Genomic DNA, 24693 nt, shown 5'->3' on the forward strand with positions numbered 1-24693 from the left:
CATTTGTAATTTATGGAACAAAAAAGAAAAAGTGATGGCTTAAATTGGAGTTTTCTGTTGACTCTGGGAAGATGAATGAGGTTTTTTACCCCGTGTTTAGATGCTACTGGTGCAACCCATCGCTCCAGTGCCATCCCAGGTCAATGGTGGGGTTTAGAGGTCTATAAGAAGTAAATTCCTTATGAAATATTGAACGCTGAAATAGGAAATACTGAATATTGAAAGATGAAGTAGATGAAGTGTTGGCTTTCGGACAACATAAGTGCTCACTTTCTCTGGTGGTGGTGGGAACTGTGAGGCCTGGACTGCTAAAATTCAGCCTAATGGTATATCACAGCTGTTACTTGCTTATCTCATTACACTTTGCAAAAAGGAAAAAAAAAACAACATATTAAAGGCTTTGGTTAAAGGTACACAGAGCGGAAATGCCAGGCTGGAATACTGACACCAGCCCAGGAGCTCTGCTTTTCAGTTTATGGTTAAAAACTGCTATTCAGCGCTGCCCTCCAATGCCAGAGATAAGGACAGTATTGCCCCAACACTGACCCCCACATTGCTTGCATTTACTGTTCCCTAAACTGCATCTCGTTCTTTGGGAAGAAGCTCTCCTCCATGTGAATGTAATCATCTATGGATGGACGTGTCTCTGTGTATGGACAGGTCAAAAATAGATGTCAGAAGAAAATCTTGCCTTTATTGCTAGAGAGAAGAGACACTTCGACTGAATAATTTGCCAAGTTATTTTTGGAAGTCCTTCTAGCACACAAAACTTTTGCTATCAAGAGATTTCACACCTTGCAGGAGAGATCCTCTTCTTTTTCCTGTTCTGAAACTGTCTACTATCATTTCATTTGTACCCTTCCCAGATCCAGCTGTCACTTTCTGGACTTCTGGAATTTGTGACATTTTCCCTTGCCCTTCTCTGTAACTTCTCCCATCCCACCATCTCCCTTCCAAGAGCAGAACCCAACGACATCCAAGATGCGAACACACCACTGATTCACACCGGCGTAACGATGAGCTAAGTTTCTTCCCCTGTTCCTTTCTGAAACTTTCCTAGCTTTCCACTTGCTGTTTTGACTGCTGCTGAGGGTTGTGCTGACATTCTCACGGATCTATCTGTTATAAATAACTCGAAGATCTCGTTGTCGAGTGGTAACAGCCAGCTCAGAGCTCCAAAGACGCCCGATATGGAAAAGGTTGGATGTCACTCAGCATTTGCTTATTTTTGTCATGGAAGGTGGGTACTAGATGATGAGCAACAACAACAGCATCTTTCTTCTACTGGCCTTGTAGCACCCGTTGGTGTTTTCCACATCCTGACCTGCACCACGGACCCAGCTTCTGCATGTGACTTGCAACAGCAAAGGCTCCAGCTGGGGTGGCCATTCACCCAGCGCGGTGTTGATCATTCAGCTTACCACGTGTGCTTTGCTTAACGTTGCTCCCAGGGATCTGAGAAGACAGTGAAGCCGTGAGACATCACGCGTGAAATGGGACTGCTGCCCTTCTGACCCCTGCAGAAACACCTCCAAAGGAAAGATCCAGCTCCTGCCTTGGTGTCTCAGTGCTGTCCTTGTCAGCAAACTCTGGGTTTTGTAACCAAGCAACATCACGACCGGCTCGATGACGATGATGAGGCTGTTTGAGCTCTGCTCAAACAGAAAACTCATCATCTGCTGCTTCGAGTGGCCTCCAATGCCAACAACTTCAACTTGCAGCTGGCTTTTACCATGAAGGACCACTCAGTACACATCAAAAGAAAGACTTGGGGTTGAGAACTATCCTTGTCAAACTGCAGGTAGAGTATGAAGTGTGCTTGCTCGATGTGTAGGGCTCAAAATGATTTCTGGTTTGACACAGGATGGCAACAGTTGGAGAAATAAAGCAGAACCAATGAGCAAAAATTTCAACAGCTGCTAAATGCCAGCGGTCTGTGTCCCTCTTCAGGAGCCCCTTGTCACCTTGGCTGGCCTACCAATCACACAGGAGGTTAAAAAAAGTGGTGGCAGCTAACGGCACCTGGCTGGCTCCCGAAATCTCTCCCAGCTGACCTCAAGCTCCCAAGCGAGCCATTGCATCAAAACCTTTGTGCTGGACTTGGGGTGCTGGGAGTCTCCAAGCAGTCCTGAAGGGGAAATCTCTGCCAAGACTCGCTGCAGAACCAGGAGTAAATAGGCAAATACCCCCATACTCTCTCAGGAGTCTCACTGGTTCATTGCTGCCACTTTCAGAAAGATAAAAGAAAGGTCCATGCAAACTGCAGAAGAACAGACGCTCTCTCCACTGCTCTGCAGCTCCTGGACCAGCATTAACCACAGCTCTAAGCCAGACATTGTGATGCAGGCGCCCACTTTGCTGCGGTCTTATCAAATCCTCTATGCTACAACCACAGAGTAACCATCTTCCAAAAGTGACGAAAAACACAGACACGGTGCTTCCCTCCAGAAACCAGCCTGCCCACCAGCAAGCATCTACAGATAGGGAAATCAGCAGGGGAACAAGCGACCATCAGCCTAGAGACAGCGTCCTTCCTGGCTCGCAGCGTCCCTCGGAGAGCAAACCTGGAGGAAAACACTCTGAGTGGGAATGAAAAGGACCATCATCCATGTATGGGTCCAACCTGTGTTCAGCAGCAGCCTCTCTCCACCAAAAATGTGCCCCTGCTCATTTTCACCTCAAAGGGTGTCCCGCTCCCTTTCTCGATGCAGTGTCTAGACAGGCAGGTAGTTGCCTTTCTCCAACACTTGCTCTTATGTTTGGAATTTTAATTCTCCAGGCTTTTTAACCTGTAAAAACAGCGGTGTCCTCTACCATCTTCTGCCTAACACAGGCGAGCGCTTATTAATACTCAACACAGTGTGATTCACCACTTCAGGAAAAGCTGATGTACCAAATGTATCCACAGAATCTGTACAGCCGCCAAATGGAAATAGGTACGGCGCATGGAAGCAATTTTAACGACGATCTAACATACGCAGCGAATTAGGAGACAGGATTCCCATCTTCTCTGGTGCATCAGTGCAAGGGACGTGTGCCTCTCCTCGCTGCGGAGGGGCTTCGGGAAGAGCAAGCTCTGCTCTGAGACTGCTGCTGGTTTTGAGAGGACCACGACTGGCTCTAACTTCAACTTCTTGCGAGACTGACTGATCTCTCAGCTTGCCTGCCGTAATACCTGCTGTACCTGACGTTGCTAAGTGCTCTACCTATTGCATTTGGATCTCAACACACCTGTTGGGACTTCAGGAAGAAAGTTCAAGAAGCCCCATGCTGGCCCTAGAGAAGGTAAGTCTGATGCTGAAGAAGCTGGTCTAAGTTTGTAGCTGTTTCACACAGGCTCGCGGCATCCCTGCTCCATCCGGCTGGGCACCTGCCGTGGGAACACTACGGAGTTCTGCAGAGAAGGATCTGGGGTCAAAGCAGCGCAGACATGGGCAGGCTGCTGCGGAAATAACCACCCCCACACGGTCTCACCAGTCGTGCAAAGCCACGCGTCATTCTGGGCAGCACTTTTCACCTGAAGACGACTTCGATCACAGCAGATGCCAGCCGCGAGTAGCCTTCTGTGTAAACGTGCTATTTCAGAAACGTGCTGTTTTGACAGGCCAAGAAGCCAAGCCTTGACTTTGAAAGCACATGTGGATTTCATTGAGACCTTTTCAGTACTCTAAGCTACATTTTAAATTTTGCTTGAATCCAGGAACTACTGAGCCAAGTGTATGTTTTGGAGAACTGTGCCCTTTTCCTGCTGTGAGAGGAGTGAAAAGCATCTTAACGGTTGGTGGAAATTACTTATGTTGTTGACAACTAACAGGAAAACCTGACGCCACCTGCTCCTTTCTGTCTAATTATCCATAGAAATTTGGATCATTTGCCTCCTATGAATGGATAATACTGATCACTGATGTGAGCTCGTCAGCTTGTCACATTGCGTTAGTTTGTACGAGCCGTCACTTGGTCAAAAAGTCTCAACGTTTATGGGATTTCATAACAATTCCACTTTGAAAATGTGCTATTTAATACTTTTGACTAAACATCACATTTCCCACCGAAAATGAAAGGAAGAAACCAGCTTGTTTGTCAAAGTTTCATTTTGGCAGCGCCTGTCTTCGGTCAGCCAGGGGCAACATCTCAACACGAGCTTTAGTTCCTACCTCAAATTCAGCGTGGTAGGTCTGAAATTCCCTAAATGTACCACATTAGGCTGCGATCACACTTGCATCTGAACTGCCAGCTGTTTTCGTTGCTGAGTTCGACTGGACTGGAAATAGGCAAAACCAAAATAGGAGCGGATTGTGAAATCATTTTTTTTGTTGGGTGTTATGAAAGTGGAAAATGGATATTATATATATATAAAAGCCAAACATAAAATCATGAAATCAGGACTGAATGCTCAGCTAATAAGTTGATTTTGCATTTTCAGTATGTCTGCAAGAAAATAATGGCTGGGGTTTGGGAGGGGGGGTTGTTTTTACGACTTTTATTATTATCTGAGACTGCTTCCCTGCTTGGCAGTCCTTCTGAGAACTACTTACTCCATACGCAACTCCACATGCACACAAAAATAAACCAAAGACAGAGGAAATCTCAGCCAAAGCAGTAGGAAAAAGCACCCAAACAGCAAAGCGAAGCAGCTAAATGCTTTTCGATGAGGACTGGAGGAGGATGGAGCAGACCTTCCCATGTGGGAGGCTATGGCCAAGGCCAAGGTAGGTATCACAGTAGAAAGAAAACCATGCGCTGCATTGTTTGGTTTATCTGAAATTGTTTTACCCACATTACAGCAATGTATTGATCTCCACAGGGCTGGCTTTAAGCAAAATCCAAGACGCGGTGCCTATCCTCAAGAGCAAGAAGACAGGGGAACAAAATCAAATCCGCAAATGTGAAACATTTCTTTTTTTCCCCAGCAACCAATGTTTCCTGGTAAAGTGACAGATTGGAATAAATGCTCCCTGGGTGTTTTGCTGGGAACAAGGCAAGGTGGCAAATCCCTCCTCTGCCTCCTAGGAAATGGGCGAACACTGGCATTGCGCCTTCTGGTCACGGCAAAGGTTTGGCCCAGAAATGGCCGGAGCGCGGAAGTGGCAGAAGCTGCTAGTTTTGGTGTGTGCGATGTCAGCACTGTCTACGCAGTTCCTCCTGTTCGTGTCATCACTTCCGATGGCTTCAAAACGATGGCTTTCGACATCCCTCGCTGTACACGGTGCCGTTGTGACGTACAGCCAAAGGGCAATTTGTTTTTCAACAGGCAAGACCACGGCTTCTGTTCACAGCCTAAGTCACCTGTGGTGCTCTGTAACACCGCTAGAAGAGGCTATTAATAAAATAAACGTAGACGCGCACACACACACACACACACACATTTGCAATAATTTCCAGCTATCCACTCCACGGGCAACTTGGAACAATAGAGGGGGAGCAGGTGCCCCATTCCTCCCTGTTCCTAGGGACTCTCACGTCTAATTTTATTAGGATGAGATTTTTGCTCTGAAGTATTTCAGATGCGAGTAAAAAACAGATGGGGAAGGAAGACGCACATGGCCAGCATTAAAACCACCCTGTCTGTGCTGAAAGCTCTCGATGCAGGGAAAACTGATAAGCACGAGAACACTTTGGGACGGCAGCGGCTCAGTGGGAAGGAATGCAGACAGGCAGCAAATGTAGGCAGGGGTAAGGGACTGGGGAAAAAAACAGGGTTTCTTGGGCTTGACCCAACGCACTGGTCCGGAGCTGTGGGAGATGGCCCTCTCCGCAGGGGGGAGTTTGCTTGCGATGCTGCCAAAGCGGTGACAGCTTGGGTTCCGTGCCAGAGACGCGCCACCTACATTGCTGAGATCTTCCTCGGGGCTAAACCTGCCCGACCTCCGCAAGCCGGAGGGGTGATGAACGGGCGTAAGCAGTTGCCCACGTGAACCTTCCCCCCCGATGCTCCCCAGAGCGCTCGGTCATTCGAGTGCTCCCGAGACTTCTTGAGCCTTGAGGCTTTAGCAGGCGGTGTTTCAGCGAGGCTGCGACAGGAGATTTTGAGCGGTCACCAAGCAGATGACCTCATTCATTAGCCGTTTCCATCCCAAGGCCATCACTTCCACTTCCACCACCCACCGAGGCTGCAGCCTGTCCCTCCTCAGCAATCCTGGCTGCCCCGGGAGGTCGGGGGCAATAATCCCCGTGTCCCTCAGCATCACAAACCCGCTCAGATCTTATGTCCTCTGTTTTCAGGAACTGTGAAAACTGAAGCACCTATCAAAAGCAGGGATCGTTCTAATTTAATTAAAGATTTATCCCATCGATCCGATCACATCCTAAAAACAACTGCGAGTTCTGCCTGTGTGATAAGATTAGTTACTGGGATTTCAGAAGTCACGCTCCCTGATACCTTATTACACACTGAGACTGTGCTCCAGGAGATGTTAAATTCCTGTTTGCCACGCAGACTTAAAGAAATAAAATGTGCAGCACTTGGACTTATTCCTCAAGTAGCCAGAGGAGAAATGGAACAAGGGAAGTAAGAGAAATTAGTGCAGTTACAAGAAATGTGTCCAGGTACAGGCTTTGCCGCAGAGGCCCTATGGACCAGGCAGGAGAGGGGCTTGAAATGTATCCCCAAGTTCATTCTGACCAGAAAAAAGGGGCATTTCTGTCTATTTTACGGTGCATTAAAGCAAGAGAGAGGGTTTGAATCCCACTGCCGTGGCCGGTTGCAAACCCCGGTGTGGTCAAGTGCTCCGTGCCTTCGCAATCTGTGCAGAGGGAAGAGCTCCTCGTGGACAATGAGGGGAAGACATGAAAAGACTGCTAATTAAAACCATTAACTGATTTACTTCTCCCCTGAGCCGCGTGGAAATAACTTTCCCAAGCAATAGCCCAAGCTTCTGCTTTTGCACTGCTAGATTTGAGCAATTACAGCAAAGAAGCAGGCAATCTTAGCACGATTCAGCATGGGCCTTTCATCTAGCAGCAGAGCTAATTACTTAGACAGCATCTGCTCGTGGGATTATGTTACATGACGGGCGTCTCGCAGGCTGATTTCTGACGGAGGGATGCGCACCCTGACGCAGCCTTTTGTCAGCTTACAGGTGCCCACCGGGACGCTCCGGTTTTCCAACTGTGGCCCCACCACCTCTTAAAATTGTGCCTAACGGAGCAAGGGTCGTTACCCAACACCACATACTTGAAAACCAGATTTTCTAGGTCAGAACACAGGAAATACTTTCAGCTGAGGTACCTCACCCCATTCCAAAGAGAAGGGAGACTTATGAATCACTGAGTTTATCATACTGAAAGAATGTGACCTTTTTATTGTCAGTGATATTTTAAGTCAGATCTGAAAGTCTGTAAATGTCTTGTTCGTACTAAAAGCGAATGAGACTTCATCATCCAGCCACCCACAATGACCTGCAGATTGAGATATAATATTACTGCCTCTTCAAATTCAATTGAATTGTCATTATGCCCAAAAAGATCCTCCAATTTAGTAAATATAATGCAATTGGCTTAAAACACCTTGACAGCAAATGCCCTCGTTCTTTGCAGTTGCGGAGTATTTTCAACCAACATCTGGATTAATGTTTCTTTTATTGTTACGAGCCAGCAATTCCAGCGATCCTGAAATCAGATTCCAGAAATTCAGGCTTGAGCCCGTCTCCGCTATTAAGGCTTTCCGCTTCCGACTTCCATTTTAGTAATAGTCTGCTCCAAATTTATGGATCTATTTGTGTTTGGTCCTGTTTCCTATGTCTTCTGTCTGCTCTTCCCTTCCGCGTGATTAACAGGAAAGGTTTCTGTCCCTGTAGCAAGCAGAGGCTTTGACTTCAAGCTGCAGGTTTGCAGATGCAAACATCAAGAATCAAAGTTCACATAATCAAGTCTTTTATTTATCCCCAGCTACAGGAAAGTCTTCTCAACCGACTTCCATACCTCATTTTCTTTGCAATTCGTTATTTCAGATGTGATTACTACGCTTGCTTGGGTTTCGTATGTAAGCAGGGCACCGAGTTATTTCAAACGCGCTCTCTGCACATCCAGCACGAGAGCAGCAGGACCCGCTCTGGGACTCTCCAGAGCCGTCTCCCACTTCCTCCGGATGTGTTATCAAACAGCACCGCGTAACACCCCGCTGCTCGGCTGGTTATAAATCACACCGCTCCCTAAGGCAGCCCGTGGAGTTAAGGGGTGCGTCACCTGCCTGTGACTGACCCGGGGTGGATATGGCTGACACGGAGCCCTGGACAGGCCCTGAGACACCAAAGAGGCTCTCGGGACATCCATGCGCCCTGCAAAACCCGGGAAAATGTTTGCACACAGCCTCCACCAAATAAAACCACCCTCAGCGTTTTCCAGTTTATTGTCAGAAATTTGCATCTTAATTGCAAGCAGGGAACAGAACCCCGTGGCCATTAGGGCAGCACCTTACCAGCGTTCCCTCGCGGAGCCCTCCACCCACCTGCCGGGCGGCTGTTCCCGCCGACCAGGCTCGCTGCAGCATCTCCGAACAAAAATCAACTGCCGCATCCCCGCTGGGGGGGAACTGACCACGTGCAAAATGAGAACACAAGAAAAAGCCTGCCAGGCTGCTGACCGCCACGTACCAGTGGTATTTACTGCGCTGTTACACCCGGACCCGACTCCTGGTCAGGTTTGCCGCAAATCACCGCTTAAAGCGTTACGTTTGCCGTGACCAGAGAGAGCCGGGAGAGCTCTAATTTACTTCTGACCAAGCCTCGGTGAAGTTGTGAAGGAGGAGAGGGATGGCAGCCTTCGTGTCTCTGGGTATGCCAAGCATCACGGGAGTTTCGGCAGGGGGAGATGACACCGGTGCAAACAGCAGCTACTCCAGATCGCCCCACTGCCGGTGCAGCACTTTGCAGACACGTGGGAGCCCAACACACTCCTCTGGAAACCTGTGTGGACTGTACCTTCCACCCTCGGCTTTTCTGCAGGACCCCACCACTGCACTTCCCACCCCCTGCTCCAAGCTTCAGCAGGTTGCCCAGGAACGTGTTCCCTCAGGCTTGGAATATCTCCAAGGACAAAGACTCCAAGACCACAGTAATTTCTAAAAATCACCCTACAAAGCAAGGAGCGGGAGCAGGGCATACCAAGGCAGATCTCGCTGAAGTCAGCAGGAACGCCATACAAATTAGCCACGTTTTGCAGGACCAACCCATGGACACTAACCTTTACATTAATCATCTACAGATCAGCGACAAGGGAAAAACAGAAGCAATCACGCACTCAAGAGTCATTGGCCAGACCCTGTGCAAGAGCAGCCTGCGACCACAAGATGTAAGAGTAAATCACGCTATTACCACACAAGGATGCTGAGTTATTGTCTCTGTGGGGCTGAACTGCACTAATTCTCTTTTCTCTGCTCTTTCGGGTGTGTAGCTTTTCAATGTTAAAAAAGCATTTTTAACGTAGAGATTGTCTACACATAGGTATACTGTCATATAGCTGTCTGTGATGAGGTATGCGAGGATATCCGCCCATCTCCTCCTGTCTCCCTCTTTTTATTGAAGGGATTAAGTAATTAGATGCCCAAGACTTGACCTGATGAAAATTGTACCAGTCTGTGGTCCAAAAGCATCGTCAGCTCTACCAGCGCAGAAAACCCACAAACCACTGCCCGGATGGGATAAAGGTAATGGTAAAGGTTAGGCAGGGGGTGAGGCCGCACACTGTGATGGAGAGAGGTGACCAGTGGGGCACGGGAGCGTCACAACCCCGCTGTGTGACCGAGGTACCCATGCTGTGGCAGGGAAGGCACGACGAGGGAGGTGACGGAGGAAGCAGCCACTGCGGGGAGACCAATGCAGCAACGCCAGAGCCATGGCCAGAAAGAATAGTAAGGGGGAATGACAAAAGGCCACATAAGGGCTTAACTGGGACTCCATTACCCATTTAGCTCTCTAACAACCGCTCCAGGGTGCACTAAAACCAGCTGAGAGCTGGAAAGGCATCTGCTGCTGGTCGCCTTGCAGCAGGCAAGGCAGCAATGCTCTCTGCCTTCGGCTGACTCGGGGCCCTCGGCGTGGTGGCATCTCCGAGACATCAGAGCCCAAGCGTCTACTCGAAGGCAGCACCTAAGAGTTGTGACCCCATTTCGTCAGAAGACTCTAAGACCAGGATTTAATTTTGCAGGTGTTAAATTAACTGGATGGAGATTTAATTCTAGGAGCAATTTAGATGCCGATCAAATGGCACAAGCAAGACAGGCCTGGGGGGTTTCAAATAGCCAGAGCCAGGCAATAATAACGCAAACAATCCTATGGAGGTTTAGTCGTGAGCACCGTCCTGCAAAAAGGTCCATAACAACCTTGTATGAATAACAACTGGGAGGTTTCTGCACGTTGTGGAAGAGACACATTCAGAGAAGGAAAGTTAGAAGCTGTCTCCTCACTGGACGCTATACTTGCTTCACATTCAGAAAAGGAGCATATTTAAAGGAAGATACCATATTCACCAGAAATTTCTGCACGTGCCTTCCCGCAGATGCCATGTTTTGTCTGCCGTAAACCAAATTATTTCTACCTTCGCCTCCCATCTGCTCCAACGTGCCCGTACAGCGTGTCCTCGGGCTGCCGTCACGGCAGCAGTATCGTGTCCGATCCTGGGGCACTTTGTCAGGGATGATAAGTGAAGTCAGCAGCGATTATCAAACACGGAAAAGAGCCGGCGTGGAAGTGGAGAGAGAGGATTAGAATTTTTTCTAGTGAATTTTAATGGACTTTAATCAGCCACTCCACGTTGATTACCATAAACCTTTTGAGTCAACGTTTCGTATGCAAGTATGCATGACGGTGATTGATACGGGTTTTTAACTCACCTAATTTAATTCCTGTACAGCAATCAACAGTCAGCTGTCTCCAAAGCAATCAGACCGGCCCGTGCGGGGAGATTGAGAAGAGCTCGGCAGCGCTGGAGGCTCTTCCAACCCTTCCCCTGCCCCTGCTCCCGGGGCTGGCACTGCTCCTTACCCGCACCCTGCTGCGGGAGAGCCCTCCTTGGCCTTGGCCACCACCAGAAACAACATCGGTGACACCCGTCACAGCGAGAGGGGCTGTCAGAAAAGCAAGACACAGGCTGCCAGAGGAGTGATTATTCTTCAATATATGGATCGTAATCACCTTTACCCCGCAGGAACCCAGGGATATCTGTAGGAAGTTTGTAGAGAGAACAATTCACCACTGCAACAGAAAAAAAAAACGCACTCAAAAAAAAAAACCAACCCCAGTAGTGCAGCAAGATTTGCAAGTGTCTGCCAAGGGGTTGTAGAGATACCTGCCCTAAAATCAGGTGCATTTCTCCTGCCTTGGTAGCCAGCCAGTCAATTTGTAGCAACCAGAAAGCTGTGCCCCAACAGCTAAACATGATAAATTACTGTGACTTTAAAAAATGGAAAAACCCACATCAAACATGTGGGTTTAAGACATTTTCATTTTGCCAGGTCCTAAATGGATCCATTTTCTGTTACAAATGATATAATAGCAAACCTATTGGATTTGTTTTCTGAAAAACATGCTCCAGATAAATAAGAATGCCGTGTTACTTGGGAGTAAAAAATATTTAAAAACATGTTGATAAAAAATAGGCACATATTCAGTAAAAACAATGCCGAAATTCTGGGAATAATGGCAATTTCAAAGAGTGTTTGATGAAAGTTTCACTTGGGAAAAAACAAAGGGTAATTTTTCAATAAAACTGGATTCATGAAACCATTTTGATTATCTTCAATCATCAGCGCAACTATTCTCTAAGGTATAACACAGCTATCCTGCATAAAAACACCGTTTCAACAGGAGGGGAAGGAGCGCCGTACGAAGAGGCGAGACTCAGCTCTTCCCTGAGTTCCGGAGATCCCAACCTTGAGAGATTTATGTCGGTGTTTTTCTGCCTGCGCTGTTACGTCTGGCACGAATCAAGAAGACGGAAAGCTAAGCACAAATTTAAATCATCTCAGCAAGCTGACAGCAAGCCCCAGAAGCTTGACCCGGGATAGCTGGCACACATCCCCTTCCGGCCCCATAAAGCCGCTTTAGGCTGATCTTTTTGGATCGATCCATTCTCCAGCCCTGTCCCACACCAGTTTGCTTGTTCCCTATTCACCTATTTCAAAGTCTGAGGCACATGCAGCACTAAACTGGTGTTTTTTTCCCTAAAGCAAGTGCTTAAATGGGACTGAAGTGAGCCCTATCCTACACAGGAAGAAACATGAATCACACAGAATCACCGAATGGTTTGGGTTGGAAGGGACCTTAAAGCCCACACAGTGCCACCCCCTGCCCTGGGCAGGGACACCTCCCACCAGACCAGGTTGCTCCAAGCCCCTTCCAACCTGGCCTTGAACCCCTCCAGGGATGGGGCAGCCACAGCTTCTCTGGGCAACTTGGGCCAGGGGCTCACCACCCTCACAGTAAGGAATTTCTTCCTAACATCTCATCTAAATCTCCCCTCTTTCAGTTTAAAGCCGTTACCCCGTGTCCTATCATAACATTCCCTGATCCAGAGCCCCTCCCCATCCTTCCTGTAGGCCCCCTTTAGGGACTGGAAGGGGCTCTAAGGTCTGCCCAGAGCCTTCTCTTCTCCAGGCTGAACACCCCCAGCTCTCTCAGCCTGTCCTCACAGCAGAGGGGCTCCAGCCCTCGGATCATCTTCGTGGCCTCCTCTGGCCCCACTCCAACAGGTCCATGTCCTTCTTGTGCTGAGGGCTCCAGAGCTGGACACAGCACTCCAGGTGGGGTCTCAGGAGAGCAGAGCAGAGGGGGAGAATCCCCTCTCTGGATCTGCTGACCATGCTGCTTTTGATGCAGCCCTGGATGCAGTTGGCTTTCCGGGCTGCAAGTGTGCATTGCCTGCTCATGTTGAGCTTCTTGTCCACCAGCAACCCCAAATCCTTCTCCTCATGAAGCGGAGCAAACCTACAGAGGAGGCTGAAGAAGGCAAAGCCTCAGCTGGCTCCGGACACATCAGGACCAGAGCTGAGGTCCCTCTCCACTTCCTTGGACATACCATCATCATAGTGGTCTCTTCTTCTCTTAAACATTTTACAAAGTTAACAAAACAACAAAAAGTCCTGGTGTTTTCTTTCTGCAGCACTCCAGTGCAGGCCTTTCCTGTGCCGAAGCAGCAATTCTGGGAGGGTTTCATCATCGTTTGATCCTACGATTATAATATATTCCACTTTTGCTCTGAAACTGCCCTTGGGATTCAAGCACTTTTGAATGTCAGTAGGAAAAAAGAGAGACAGTCTACTGAAGGCTATTTGAATAACTACCAGCGCATTTCTGAGCTGGGAGCTCAGCAGAGTTTTCACGCCAGTCTGTAATGAAGATGTGGCGTTAGAAAAATGGAAGGACGGGGCTGATACGTAGCAAGAAGCAGCCAGTATTGGGGAAAGGCTATATTTTAACCTGACAGACTGGCTAATTTGGTGAAAGCATGTGCCCGCATACCAACTAGCCATAAAATAAATATTAATATTAGCTCGGTCGTCTCTTAATATAAAGGACAGATGTGCTGGAAGCTGAGGTTCACGTGTTGATCTTCACAGGGGATCGCAGTTCCTGAGAGCCCTGAAATCTGGCACCTACGTACAGCCTGTCTGCTTTGTGACAGCTCTTTTCACTTTCTGCTCCCCTACAAAAGCATCAATTTATTTCATTTGTCTTTTCATTGCTCTGTCACTTCCAAAAGTTCGAAGGAATTGGAGCTTCGTGCACGCGGGGGGAGCTGACGGATTGACAGCGACGTCTTGTACTAATAATCCCCTGAGCAAGGCAGCCTCCGGGGGAAAAACATCCAAACTAACACACTCAGCAAGAGTAGAAAGAGATTAAAAACATGCAAATCATTGTTATATGTTTACTTTTTTCCCCCATCTCTCCTCCAGGGGAAGGCGACTGTCTCCTACGCTCTGCTCCAAAAATGGGGCATTTCCATGAACTCCACCTGCGGACCCTGCTGCGTTACCTCCTGGGGTTTGCGTTTCTGCTCAGCGTAGGGAAGTCGTCCATTAGAACAGATCTCGGGAGGGAACTCCAACATCTTCCTGGCTCACGTTGAACAGAGGTCTTCCCTTACCCACTAGATCTGCTTATTTCCAGGAAAAAGGGATCAAAATCAGTTTTGAACGCTTCCCACCAAGCTCACACGTATATTGGATACTTCCACCAGCTGCCGCAGGTTCCTCTGGACTCCTGCCATAAGCGCCTGCATCTTGATCCATTTTCTTAACTGTGAGTAAATGTACTGGGTTACATAATTATTTATTTTAATTATCACTTTATAGCGTTACTCAACAGTAAAAATAAGAAATAATTCTCTGTGGCACTACAGACTACATCAGGACTAGCAGCTCTGGAGACTGCACGCATCTCAGAGTGTACGATTTCTTTCTTTGCCAGCACAGAAATATACTCAAACCTCCCCAGACAGTCAAATGACGGCGCAGAAAGCACACGGACAAAGAAACAGGTTCTCAATGAAGTGGCAAATTTGTTTGAAAAAAGATCTTAAAGGAATTCTTCCTGAGGATCAGCGTCTTTCCACCCGCTTGGCAAAACTACATTATGCCTCTGCTGAAAAATTGTATTAATAGAGTCAGACCTTGGGGAAGGGGCTACCGGAGCCCGTTTGGCTCAGCCAGTGTGGTGGCACCGTTTGCAGCGAGAGGTGATGTTCACACCACCAAGAACACGCTCCCAGTACCTGCGCATCACCCATCAATCTGTGAAATTCTTGCCAAAGAGTAAAAAAACCCAAACCAAAGTGCAGCAGGCCGGTTGGCAGCACTCGTGGCACAAGTTCTTGGAGAAACCAAGGCAGGAGCTTGTGCAGACTCCAGGGGAAGGGGAGGGAGGTGTGTGTCCCAGACCCTGTCCCAGGTTGCCCAGAGAGGTGGTGGAGGCCTCATCCCTGGAGACATTCAAGGCCGAGCTGGATGAGGCTCTGAGCAACCTGATCTAGTTGAAGATGTCCCTGCTGACTGCAGGGGGGTTGGACTAGATGGCCTTTAGAGGTCCCTTCCAACCCAACACACTCTGTGATTCTATGATTCTATGATTCCTGGCATGCAGAGAGGTCGGCAACCAGCATGGAGGGAAATGGTCTCAGGGCTCCAGTGGTCATTAGACAGCCATGTCCCCATCTTCCCTGGTCCTCAGTGTTGGTGGAGGGTGGGAGACAGGGGCAAGACGGAGCTGGCTGTGTCTGCAGCATGGCCAGGGCATCTCCATCCTGATGGCCAAGGAAACCTCTCCATCCTGATGGCCGCTCAAGATGGCTGACGACTGGCGAACTGCCTGCAAGGGCCACCAATTTGCCCACCACCATCACCCCTCAGAAACACCAGTCTGGGACAGCAAGGCTGTGCCCCGTGCCATGGGGGAACACCACAGAGGTGAAGGTTGGGTGGGCATGGCAGGGACGGCCACCACTGCAAGTCGCAGGCAGCTGGCGAATGCCCCTCTCCTCTGCAAGCGGTTCCCAGCACGAGCTACTCCTCGTGCCTAGAAACCCGGCAGCTCTTGGCACTTTCCTGCCACAACCTGAAAGAGGCACTAAGATGCTCCAACAGCTCTGGCCATCAGCTGCTTCTGGGCTGTAACACGAGGAATTTTGCTGATAAAACTGAGAAGCATAAAATCTAACCGAGGCCTCACTTAGGGCTCGATGGTACCTGGTAGCTTGCTTTTGGCTTCAGACGTCAGGCTTCAGCAAACTGCGCTGAAAATCTTGGATACCTACTGGGAAAACCTGAGTTATACGCCGTGCTATAGAAACTGTCTGGCAGCCAGGGTCTGGAGGTCCTTCCTCAATGCCACCGCATCTACCACTCATCTGGCTCGCACTAACGACCCTCAGCCATCGTCTGAGCTATCCACTGGCCCCACCACCGTTGTCCTCTGCAGCTCTCTGTCTGCATTTTTTCAGAGGTCTGCCTTTCTTTCTTTCTTTCTTTTTTTTTTTCCAAGAGAGTAATTTCTTTTTAGCTTTTCATTCGCATAAAAGGTCGTTTTTCTTTCTAAACACATTTGTTTGTCGCAAACAGTTGCCAACACTTCAGCTTTTTTGTTTATGAGCGATGGAGCGCCTTTCTTCCTGTTTTTCCCTCTTATTCTTCTCTTCAAAACCTTAGGGAAATGTTCACAATATTTTTACTCTGCTGAAACCCAGGGCGTGGAGGCAGGGCAACAGATAGATTTCCATTGCAAAGTGGGGATTCTTTAGAAAGAAGAAATTGCAAAAGGCCACCACCATCGAGTCTGTTTTAAACAATTCCCAAACTCTGATCTCCATGAAAATCAGACTTTCCTCATAGTCAATTAGATTTCCCTCAACAAAATTACGGCACTGAAAAGAGACGATTTTGTTACAAGGACATAAAGCATCCAGGCAAGCCAAAAGTCCTCTGGTGACACCTGAATCGCAGATCCTTAAGTGTCCTTTTCTCTGTGCAGAGAGGAAGGACAGATCCTGAGATCTGGTGCTGGCTTAGGATTTGAGGAGCCTTTGCGCTGGAAGCAACTCCTTCCTGACATTGGGAGTGCAGGGGACACGGGACTTGAAGCCAGAACTCTTGACCCTGAAACTCCCCTGCACGTAACGTGCCACCTCGGCTCCATCACCCAGTGGTGGCTTTCAAAGGCATCAAAGTGCATCCAAAGAAAAGAGACACCCGCCCCAACAACACCAGCCCCAAAGATGCACTCTGGCACTCGGAGGTGCTGGGGAGTCTGGCCCCTCTGCAAGGAGTCCACAGCAAGCAAGAAACTCCCTCCAGCCCGTGTTCCAGCTACCCACGTACACGTCTGCTGACGATCGTACACATTTACCTTTCCTGCGCGTCGCTCCTTACATTTCTAAGCAAATCACCAAGAAAACCGCGGCATGGTTCCTATTTCACGCATCAGGCAGGGGCAAAAAAAAAAAAAACAAACCATGACATGCAGAGCTGCAGATTGAGTTTATGTATAAGCTGGCATAGAAAAAACAACCTCTGTACCGTAAGAGCTGGGTGGAGTATATGTACGTGAGCGCTCCAGAGTGTGCGCAAAGCCAAATGACCACCTGCCAGGACAGTCGTACCCTGTCATCCAGCCGGCAGGATGACTCTTGATATAAACTGCCTGCTTTAAACAGGCTTTGAAGCAAAGCTGTAGCGCGTTTCTGAAGGCTAAATGCATAAGTAAGCTGGTTGAAGCTCCAAAACACAGTCGGACAATGAAGTCTTGTTTTTCTCCTGCTATTGGTACCAGTCCTGCTTTGGTTTGCAAGTGCTTTCAAAACTACTGTTTCCACTGTCTCCAGGTCTAACTTTGATCCTGATGACTTGGGAGAACTGATTTTGTTACAGGGAAGGGTGTGTACTGGAGCAAATGAGGTCCTTTCATAGAAACAGATAAAAACAAGGCCACCCAACCATTCGTGCTCACTCCTGCCCACTGACAACTTCATACACTGCAAAGGGGTGACAGTGTTGTGACAGTCTCACTGTCCAAGGACAGTCTTACCACCACGACCCAGGCCATGAACTTCTCCAATATTCACATCTACACCAGTGGCCGTGACAGCACTTCTGTGCTGGATACACAGACTACGAACAGAGAGAAGTGTCTTGTTGATGAATTCACCACCTGTAAACATTCAACTTGCGCTGTGTCGTGACGGCAACCATTGAGTGCCACGTACTCAATGGAAATGTCTTTGTCAACAAAAGAAAATTTAATAAGGCAACCAAAACTGTTCTCCTTCCACCGAAAACAGCCTCAGCACCAGCAGAACTGGTGAAACCCTTGGCGGACTCATCAGACGACATTTAGCGGTCCCCAGTACACACATCTCCATTTGAGCCATTTTTCTGGACTTTCTTTATACCAAATGGATAAAAATTGGCACTTTTGAAGCATGATGCATCTCTTCCTGAGGTTGACGCCTAAAGGAGATACCTTGAATTCCACCCTAGAAGTGGCTGTTTGTCTCTGTTAACTCTACAGGGAGTCCAAGCAGTGTCCCAGGTTAGTTGAGATGCACTGCACACCATCCACACCAGCTACGTGGTCAGAGTCACTCTGCTCAACACAGCCATCTGCGTCTTTGCAAGGGGAAATCTCACAGCGTTTTAAAACTGGATAGAAGGAAACCACACATCGAATCTAAAACGCAGGAACGGATATTGCAGGACACGTTTAATTTCTGAAACCGGAAACACGGTCAGGACGCTGGAGCTAACAGTGCACCGGGTGAATTTAGTGACTCCGGTTGAGCAGAGCCCAGTATTAGCTGCCACAGGAAAGGTGCCTGCCTTGGCTCCCAGGCCAAATTGCTGTGGTTTCTGCAGGAGAGGTAATGCCAAGGTTTCCAACCAGTCCTTCAGTTTGGTGGTATCCAGCTTGGGAAACCCAAGAAAGGGCGGCTCTTTTAAACGTACAGAACTTATTTCCTGATCCTGAAATCACCGGAAAGATATTTCAGGTTCAGCAACCAAAAAGCAGGCACCTACATTGTTGCTAATGCCGAAAAAATTGCTGGGGGGGCAGAGGGCTTTGTTGCTGGAAGAGGACGTGCATGGGTGAGGGGATGTGCGTGGTGCAATGGTCCAGCCCCAGTTGCCCATCCTTGATCCCATCCATCAAGTTTTGGCACCCAAACTTTGACCTGCAGCGTTTCCTGATTGAAACCCCGAAGTAGTCACCAAAACTTACACGGGCACTAAGTCTGCACACACTATTAAGCCGTCCTTCCTCCCTGAACCTCAGCTTTCTTTCCAAGCAGCGGTACAAGAGCAGTTCCTTACCCCCTCTTACACACACCCAGCCCAGCTGCGAAACCTGCCCCACTGGGAACCACCACCGACCCCCGAGCATCACCCAGTACTCTGAACCACAAAACCCGACCCTCTTTCTCCGCAGAAGTGGATTCGACATCGTTCTTTCAAAGGCTGAAACAGCAGCACCTGAAATCCTGAAATCCAGAGGTATTTGCAGCAGAGCAGCGCAAGATGTGAAATGGCCCCTCCTGGGGTTCAGCATCAACCCAACCCGTACAGAGGGGCTGCACCGGCCGAGGAGGAGGAGGAGGGTGAGGAGGGGAGGCCACGTACACCCCGTGCCTGGCCAGCCAGGTTGCGGGGGGGGTGGCTGGATCTTGGATCCGTTACCACGTGAAATTGCACAGAGAGACACAAAGGCTTGCTCCACAACTCCGGCAAGGCTAATTCGCCATCATCAAATTAACTCCTCTGCAGGGACAAGACGAGAAAACTCACGTACGGGGAGAAATTGCATTAGGTTTATCTACTGGACTTCATAAAGAAAAAACCCTCCCTAAGCGAAATCTTAGTGCTGCTGGAGGCAGCGCGGCTCCGACATGGCCCCTTGTCCCCTGCCTTCCCTCCCAACACCATCGCCTGCCGTGGCTTCTCCGTACCCTGCGCTGTGCCACGGAGGTTCCCACACATTTTCTCCTTCGTTTCACTCTATTAAAGCACTAATTGATTGACCAGATCATGAGAGCCCAGATCTCTCCCCCGGGACGTTGTTGTTGCATTTGCAGCGACAACCGCAAACAAGGTTACGGATGGGCAGTTTTGCCCAGCAAATCATTAAAGCATCAGCAGCCGTGCCAGGAGGACGGAACCGCTGTGTCCCATCCCAACCCTGTCCCTCCGCTCTCCCACGTGTGTTCACAAGCTGGCTCCGAGCCCCCCTTTGCCTCCCTGTGCCCCCTCCCCAGCCCACGCCAGATGCAGTACTGCACAGCTGGATGTGGCCCTTGGTCTGTTTTTTTTTTCCTGCCTCCAGGGAACAAAATGCCCTTTGGTGCCCACTGCTGAGCTTGGTGGCTCGGGAGCACAGGGCTTTCTTGCTGTCTCTGGCCTGTCCCTGGCGTTCCCTCCTTCCTTGCCGCGGGATCTAGCTTTGGGATCATCCACTACCTACTCATCCACCAAAGACCACCAAACCCAATGTATTCCTCCTCCTGAGCAAAGGTACGCGGAAGCCTGGAGAGACAAAAAGGGTTTTCCCAAGCCCAGGAAAAACAAGCAGTTGCTGAGCTGCTCCGTTCACAGGACCTGCCCCCCCCCAGTCCTCTGGCTGTCCCCTCCGCCAAAACTGCGGAGACATCTCTACGGTGGAAAAATGAGATCTCTGAGCAGCATCTCCCCAGCCTGGAACACCGCGTTGGTATTCTGGTCTCCCAGCTCCAGCAAAACAGCCGCCGTATTTATCCCAAACCAACCAGCCGCCCCCTGACCACCAGTGAATTATACCGGGCGACATCTAATGCGACGAATGGGCACTGTGTCTGAGCCGATGATACAGCGCCGTCCCCTCACGCAAGACAAAGCTTCCAGCTATCTTTGCACAGGCAATGCATTAGCGCTGGCTGAAATGATGTTCCCTGCAGCTTCCACGTGCATACAGTAAAGAGAGGCGGGGGGGGGAGGGGGGGGGAAGAGCAGGCAGCGTTTTGCCTCTCAAATGATCACCAACCAAAGTATTGACTTTTCAAAATAATCTCATCAGCGCTGCCGGCTACAGAATTTATCCTGCATCTGATGGGGATGCAGCCCTGTTGTTTAACCATTCAAACACGTTCTGACTTCAAAAAGCATTTTAGCCAAGACAGAGAGGTTTATTTCAGTTAAAAGCCTAGAATCCAAGATGATTATCACTTCTGTTCCCGTTGCTTACCCCCAGGGACTGGAAATCCACCACACTACGCCCTGCGCAAACTATTTAACACTTGTGCCTGAAGGTCTTTGCACTCAGAAACAATCTGGGCAGAAATTGTAAATGAATATGAAATCCCGGTTTCTCCCCTCTCTTTTCATCCCTCTCTCTGGCTCAGAATGGCAGGGCACAGTGGACAGATTTGGAGTCTGTTTGCCAAAAAAAGGAGCTAATATTTACCGCTAGCGACGTTTGCCTGTTCTGTAATGCTCTTGATCGAAATCGCTTTACAGAGACGGATGGCCATGCACTGGAATTGCCTCAACACTCGCCTGCACAGAACACAGCCCTCAGAGCCTAACTGGAACCAGACTCGTATTCCCCGAGCTCTGGAAAAACAAATTGTCACGCCTGAAAATTGATCAAACAGCATCTCTCTGACCGCACGACGGCTACCGCATCCCTGCCAAAACCATGGCCGGACACACCGAAGAAAACCAGCTTCAGGACAGTAAATGTGAGTGAGCACCAGCAGGAGCCGCTCAGAGAAGGTGGGCAGAGGAAGGCCATCAACGGGTGGCGGCTTTTTAAAAACTACAGAGGGAAAAAGATGGAGAGGGAAGGGGGCAGACACCCTGAGAGAGACCATGGGAGGTCCAACACCCCTGCGCAGGGTCAGGCTCACCTCCTGCCACTGGCTTCCAAAACAGAGCTCAATAGCTACTCCCAAAATCTCATCTATGCTCTTTTTTTTCTTTACTTTTTGCTTTGAATAATGCAGACTCTGTGGCAGCAGCCAAAGGGGATGTTTGCATTGCTGCTGCAAGCTTGCCGTGGCAGGTCTGCCCCAAACCAGGGAGAACAGGGCTTCATTGGGTGCTTCCAGTCTTCAAACTCCTCCTGACCGTGATCCTGCACCCTGAGGATGGGCTAATGGTTACTAAGCAGCTGTGTACGTAAGAAAAAATATTTATCATGGAATCATAGAATGGTTAGACTTGGAAGGGACCCTAAAGCCCATCCAGTGCCACCCCCTGCCCTGGGCAGGGACACCTCCCACCAGACCAGGTTGCTCCAAGCCCCATCCAACCTGGCCTTGAACCCCTCCAGGGATGGGGCAGCCGCAGCTTCTCTGGGCAACCTGGGCCAGGGGCTCACCAGACAGTTGAAGATTTAAGACAGTTTAAATTTAACAATTTAAGACCGTTAAAGATGTCTGCACAGGGGTACATGTCACTGCCATTTGCACGCATTTGGAATGAGGATGAGAAAACCGTTTTGAAACAGAGCAGGAGGCACCTGGGGATGTTCTCCGCAAAACGGTGCTTGGTGTATGCTGCATCTCGCTCCGGAAAGGGCCTTTCTGAGACGGAGGAGAGTCCACGTTTTCTCAGCTCTCCTGATATCATTGGTCTATATTGACTCGGCCCGAAATAGTATTTGCTAGGATGATTTTTCCCGCCCCTTAAATACTTCCTGACCCATCTGAGGGACCGCAGAGAGCCATTCTAACTGGAGCAGAACTGATCGCCGCTACCTGAGAAAGCAAGAGTCAGCCACCTCGAACACACACCGATATGATTTAATTTAAAGCCCACATGGGAAATCAAGGAAGAAAAATACATCCAAGAGACCCTCCATCTCTCCAACACCTGCCAACACTCAGGTCTTGACCCAATCCTGCTTCTCCGGGGCTGGCCTTCGCTCTTTGGGCAACACATATGATAGGAGGGATGCACCCTTTCCCTATTATTTCAAGCCTGCCTCTTCCATGCGTGATCCCTCTCTCTCCTCCCTGTTCTTCCACCGTTTCTACCCCCTCCCCGTCTCCTGCAGCCCCACTGCTGTCGCTGTAAGATCCTTCCCCTCTCTGCAGCTTCTGCCATCTGGAACCGCCTTCCTGTATCCCACCAACTCACTCCCAGCTTCGTCTGCAAACGCATCTCCAGGCCCTTGCCTGTTCCTTTGAATCCCTCTCTCCTTCTGCTGCTGTTTATTATTTAACTCTGTCATTGCATTATTTAAGGCGTTATTAAGGCGCGCTTGGAACGGAGTCTGCACGGAAGCACCACAGTATAGAAAGCTGGACCCTCGGCAAAAATACCCCGAGAGCCAAAATTGTGACAGTTGGAGGGAAGCTGTTTGGATGGAAGAGGGGAAGGCACTTTCTGGATGCCAACACAGATTTTCTCTCCCCCTGGGACTGACAGAAGAGCCTCTTCAAGATGCCTTTTGCTGCCTGCAGCTTTGGGGCGAGGGTTCTTGGTAGCCTTGCCTGGCCACCAAAGCAGAGTTGTCCCTTCTTGTCCCGCCCTTGCTGCCCTTGTCACCTGGCACCACTCACAACCCCAAGCTTGTGGGCACCATCCCCTCCTTGAAATGGGAATGGCTGCCCGGGGGAAGCACTCTATCAGGAACCCAAACTCATCCCCCTCCTCTCCCGGCCATTCCTTTCCAGTAAATGTGAAAATCGACACCAGGGGGATATGGGAAACACAGCCAGGCCCCGATTCTGAAAAGGGCTTTGTTTCAAATCAGATCTAATCCTGCAGGAGATAATGCAGATGCATAAATGCCTCGCTTAAAGACGAGGTGACTTATGGCCCTGCAGACGACGTGGGTAAAGTAGGTAGGAACGGGCAGAGGGAGCCTGTCCCCTGAATGGCACTTCCCTAGGTGGTTTTATCCTTCTTTAGGAATAAGCAGCAAAATTACTATATTCTTCATGAGCTCTTCTACCCCAGGAGAAAAGAAATGTGAGATGAAGCCTTCTCTTCAAGGGCTTTGAAATCCAAGAAAGTGCTATGTAAAGAGATGTATTTTTACCCTTACAAGGGAAAGACCATAAACTCTTTTTTTCCCGAGGCCCTGGAGCACTTGTGCAATTCAGTCAAAGCTTCGCTGCCTGCGGACAAGCCCCAGGGCCATCCCTTCCCACTGTGGGGCCGGTTACCTGAAGTCTCTGCACTCTTTTGACTCGTCCCACCACAGCCTCGCGGGGGCAGAAGGGCCACGGTCCCTGCTGCATGAAAGAGCAAGGCCAAAGCTGAGCCCAGGGGTCCTGCTGCTCTACAACCAGAGCACACGTCCCCCCTTCCTCCGAGCAAAGCCACTGCAGGCTTTTACATGGGCCGAAGGGTCACTAACTGGCCGCGGGTTAACCTGTGAGCTGAATTTTAGGGAGGGCTCCAGACCTCTCTGCTTCCCCATCAAAGAGCTCAGCTCCTGAACTTGATTTTCCCAATGGGTATTTTCACTTCTCGAATGGCTGCGGTGAGGCCAGTCTCGCCAGGGGGTCTAGGAGGCGCCGATGGCTCGGTGGGACTCGGTGTTTCCTCCCTCCCTGTCGCCCACGTGCTGGGACGAGGCTTGCGAGGTGCGACGGGGGCGACCAAACACCCGTGACTCTCATGGTCCTGCCCTTCGTGGCGTGAGTTTGGCTCAGATACTGGGGGCCAGTATCTCGCCCCCAGATACATGACAAACCACCGCGCCCCCACCGACACCAAACTCGACGCTTTGACAACCGAATACCAGAATCCAGACCAGGATTTCCAGAGTTATTTCTAGCACATGCCAGGGGGGGCAGGAACAAGTTTTTAAAAGACTTTTAAAGGACTTTTACAAAACTCCACCCAATTGAGTCTGGACAGTGCTGGAGGGCAGTAAAAGAAGACAGAAATGCTTCTATGCAGGTTTGACTCTTTTGGTTCACATAAACTTGGTAACAGCCAAAGTTTATTAGCGAGCAAAGGCTGTTGGATGATCAATGAAATGAGCAGTAATCTCACAGGAAGCCACACATTTAATCCATTGGCAAGGAACGCACGGCGCTGTGTTTTGGGAGGTTTTTAATCCCCACCATAACAGCCTGGCCTGCCCTTGCTTTTCCAGGAAGGTCTAACACCGTTTAAAATCATGCTGCAGGACAGACGTGAGGCAGCTCCCGCTGCCAGAACTTGCCCCCGCTCCCAGGCCTGGAACCGGCAGGACCAAACCCCACCCAGGGCAGCACCAT

At 49.5% G+C, this 24693-nt stretch overlaps 1 protein-coding gene across 7 annotated transcripts in view; it reads right to left on the reverse strand.

The window, feature by feature from the left end:
• CALN1 (calneuron 1) overlaps positions 1 to 24693 on the reverse strand; it is a 165057-nt gene that overhangs the window by 38895 nt on the left and 101469 nt on the right. The window lies entirely within an intron of this gene.

Source organism: Larus michahellis, chromosome 7 (genome assembly GCF_964199755.1).
Source record: "Larus michahellis chromosome 7, bLarMic1.1, whole genome shotgun sequence".
In the NCBI taxonomy this organism is placed as follows: Eukaryota; Metazoa; Chordata; class Aves; order Charadriiformes; family Laridae; genus Larus; species Larus michahellis.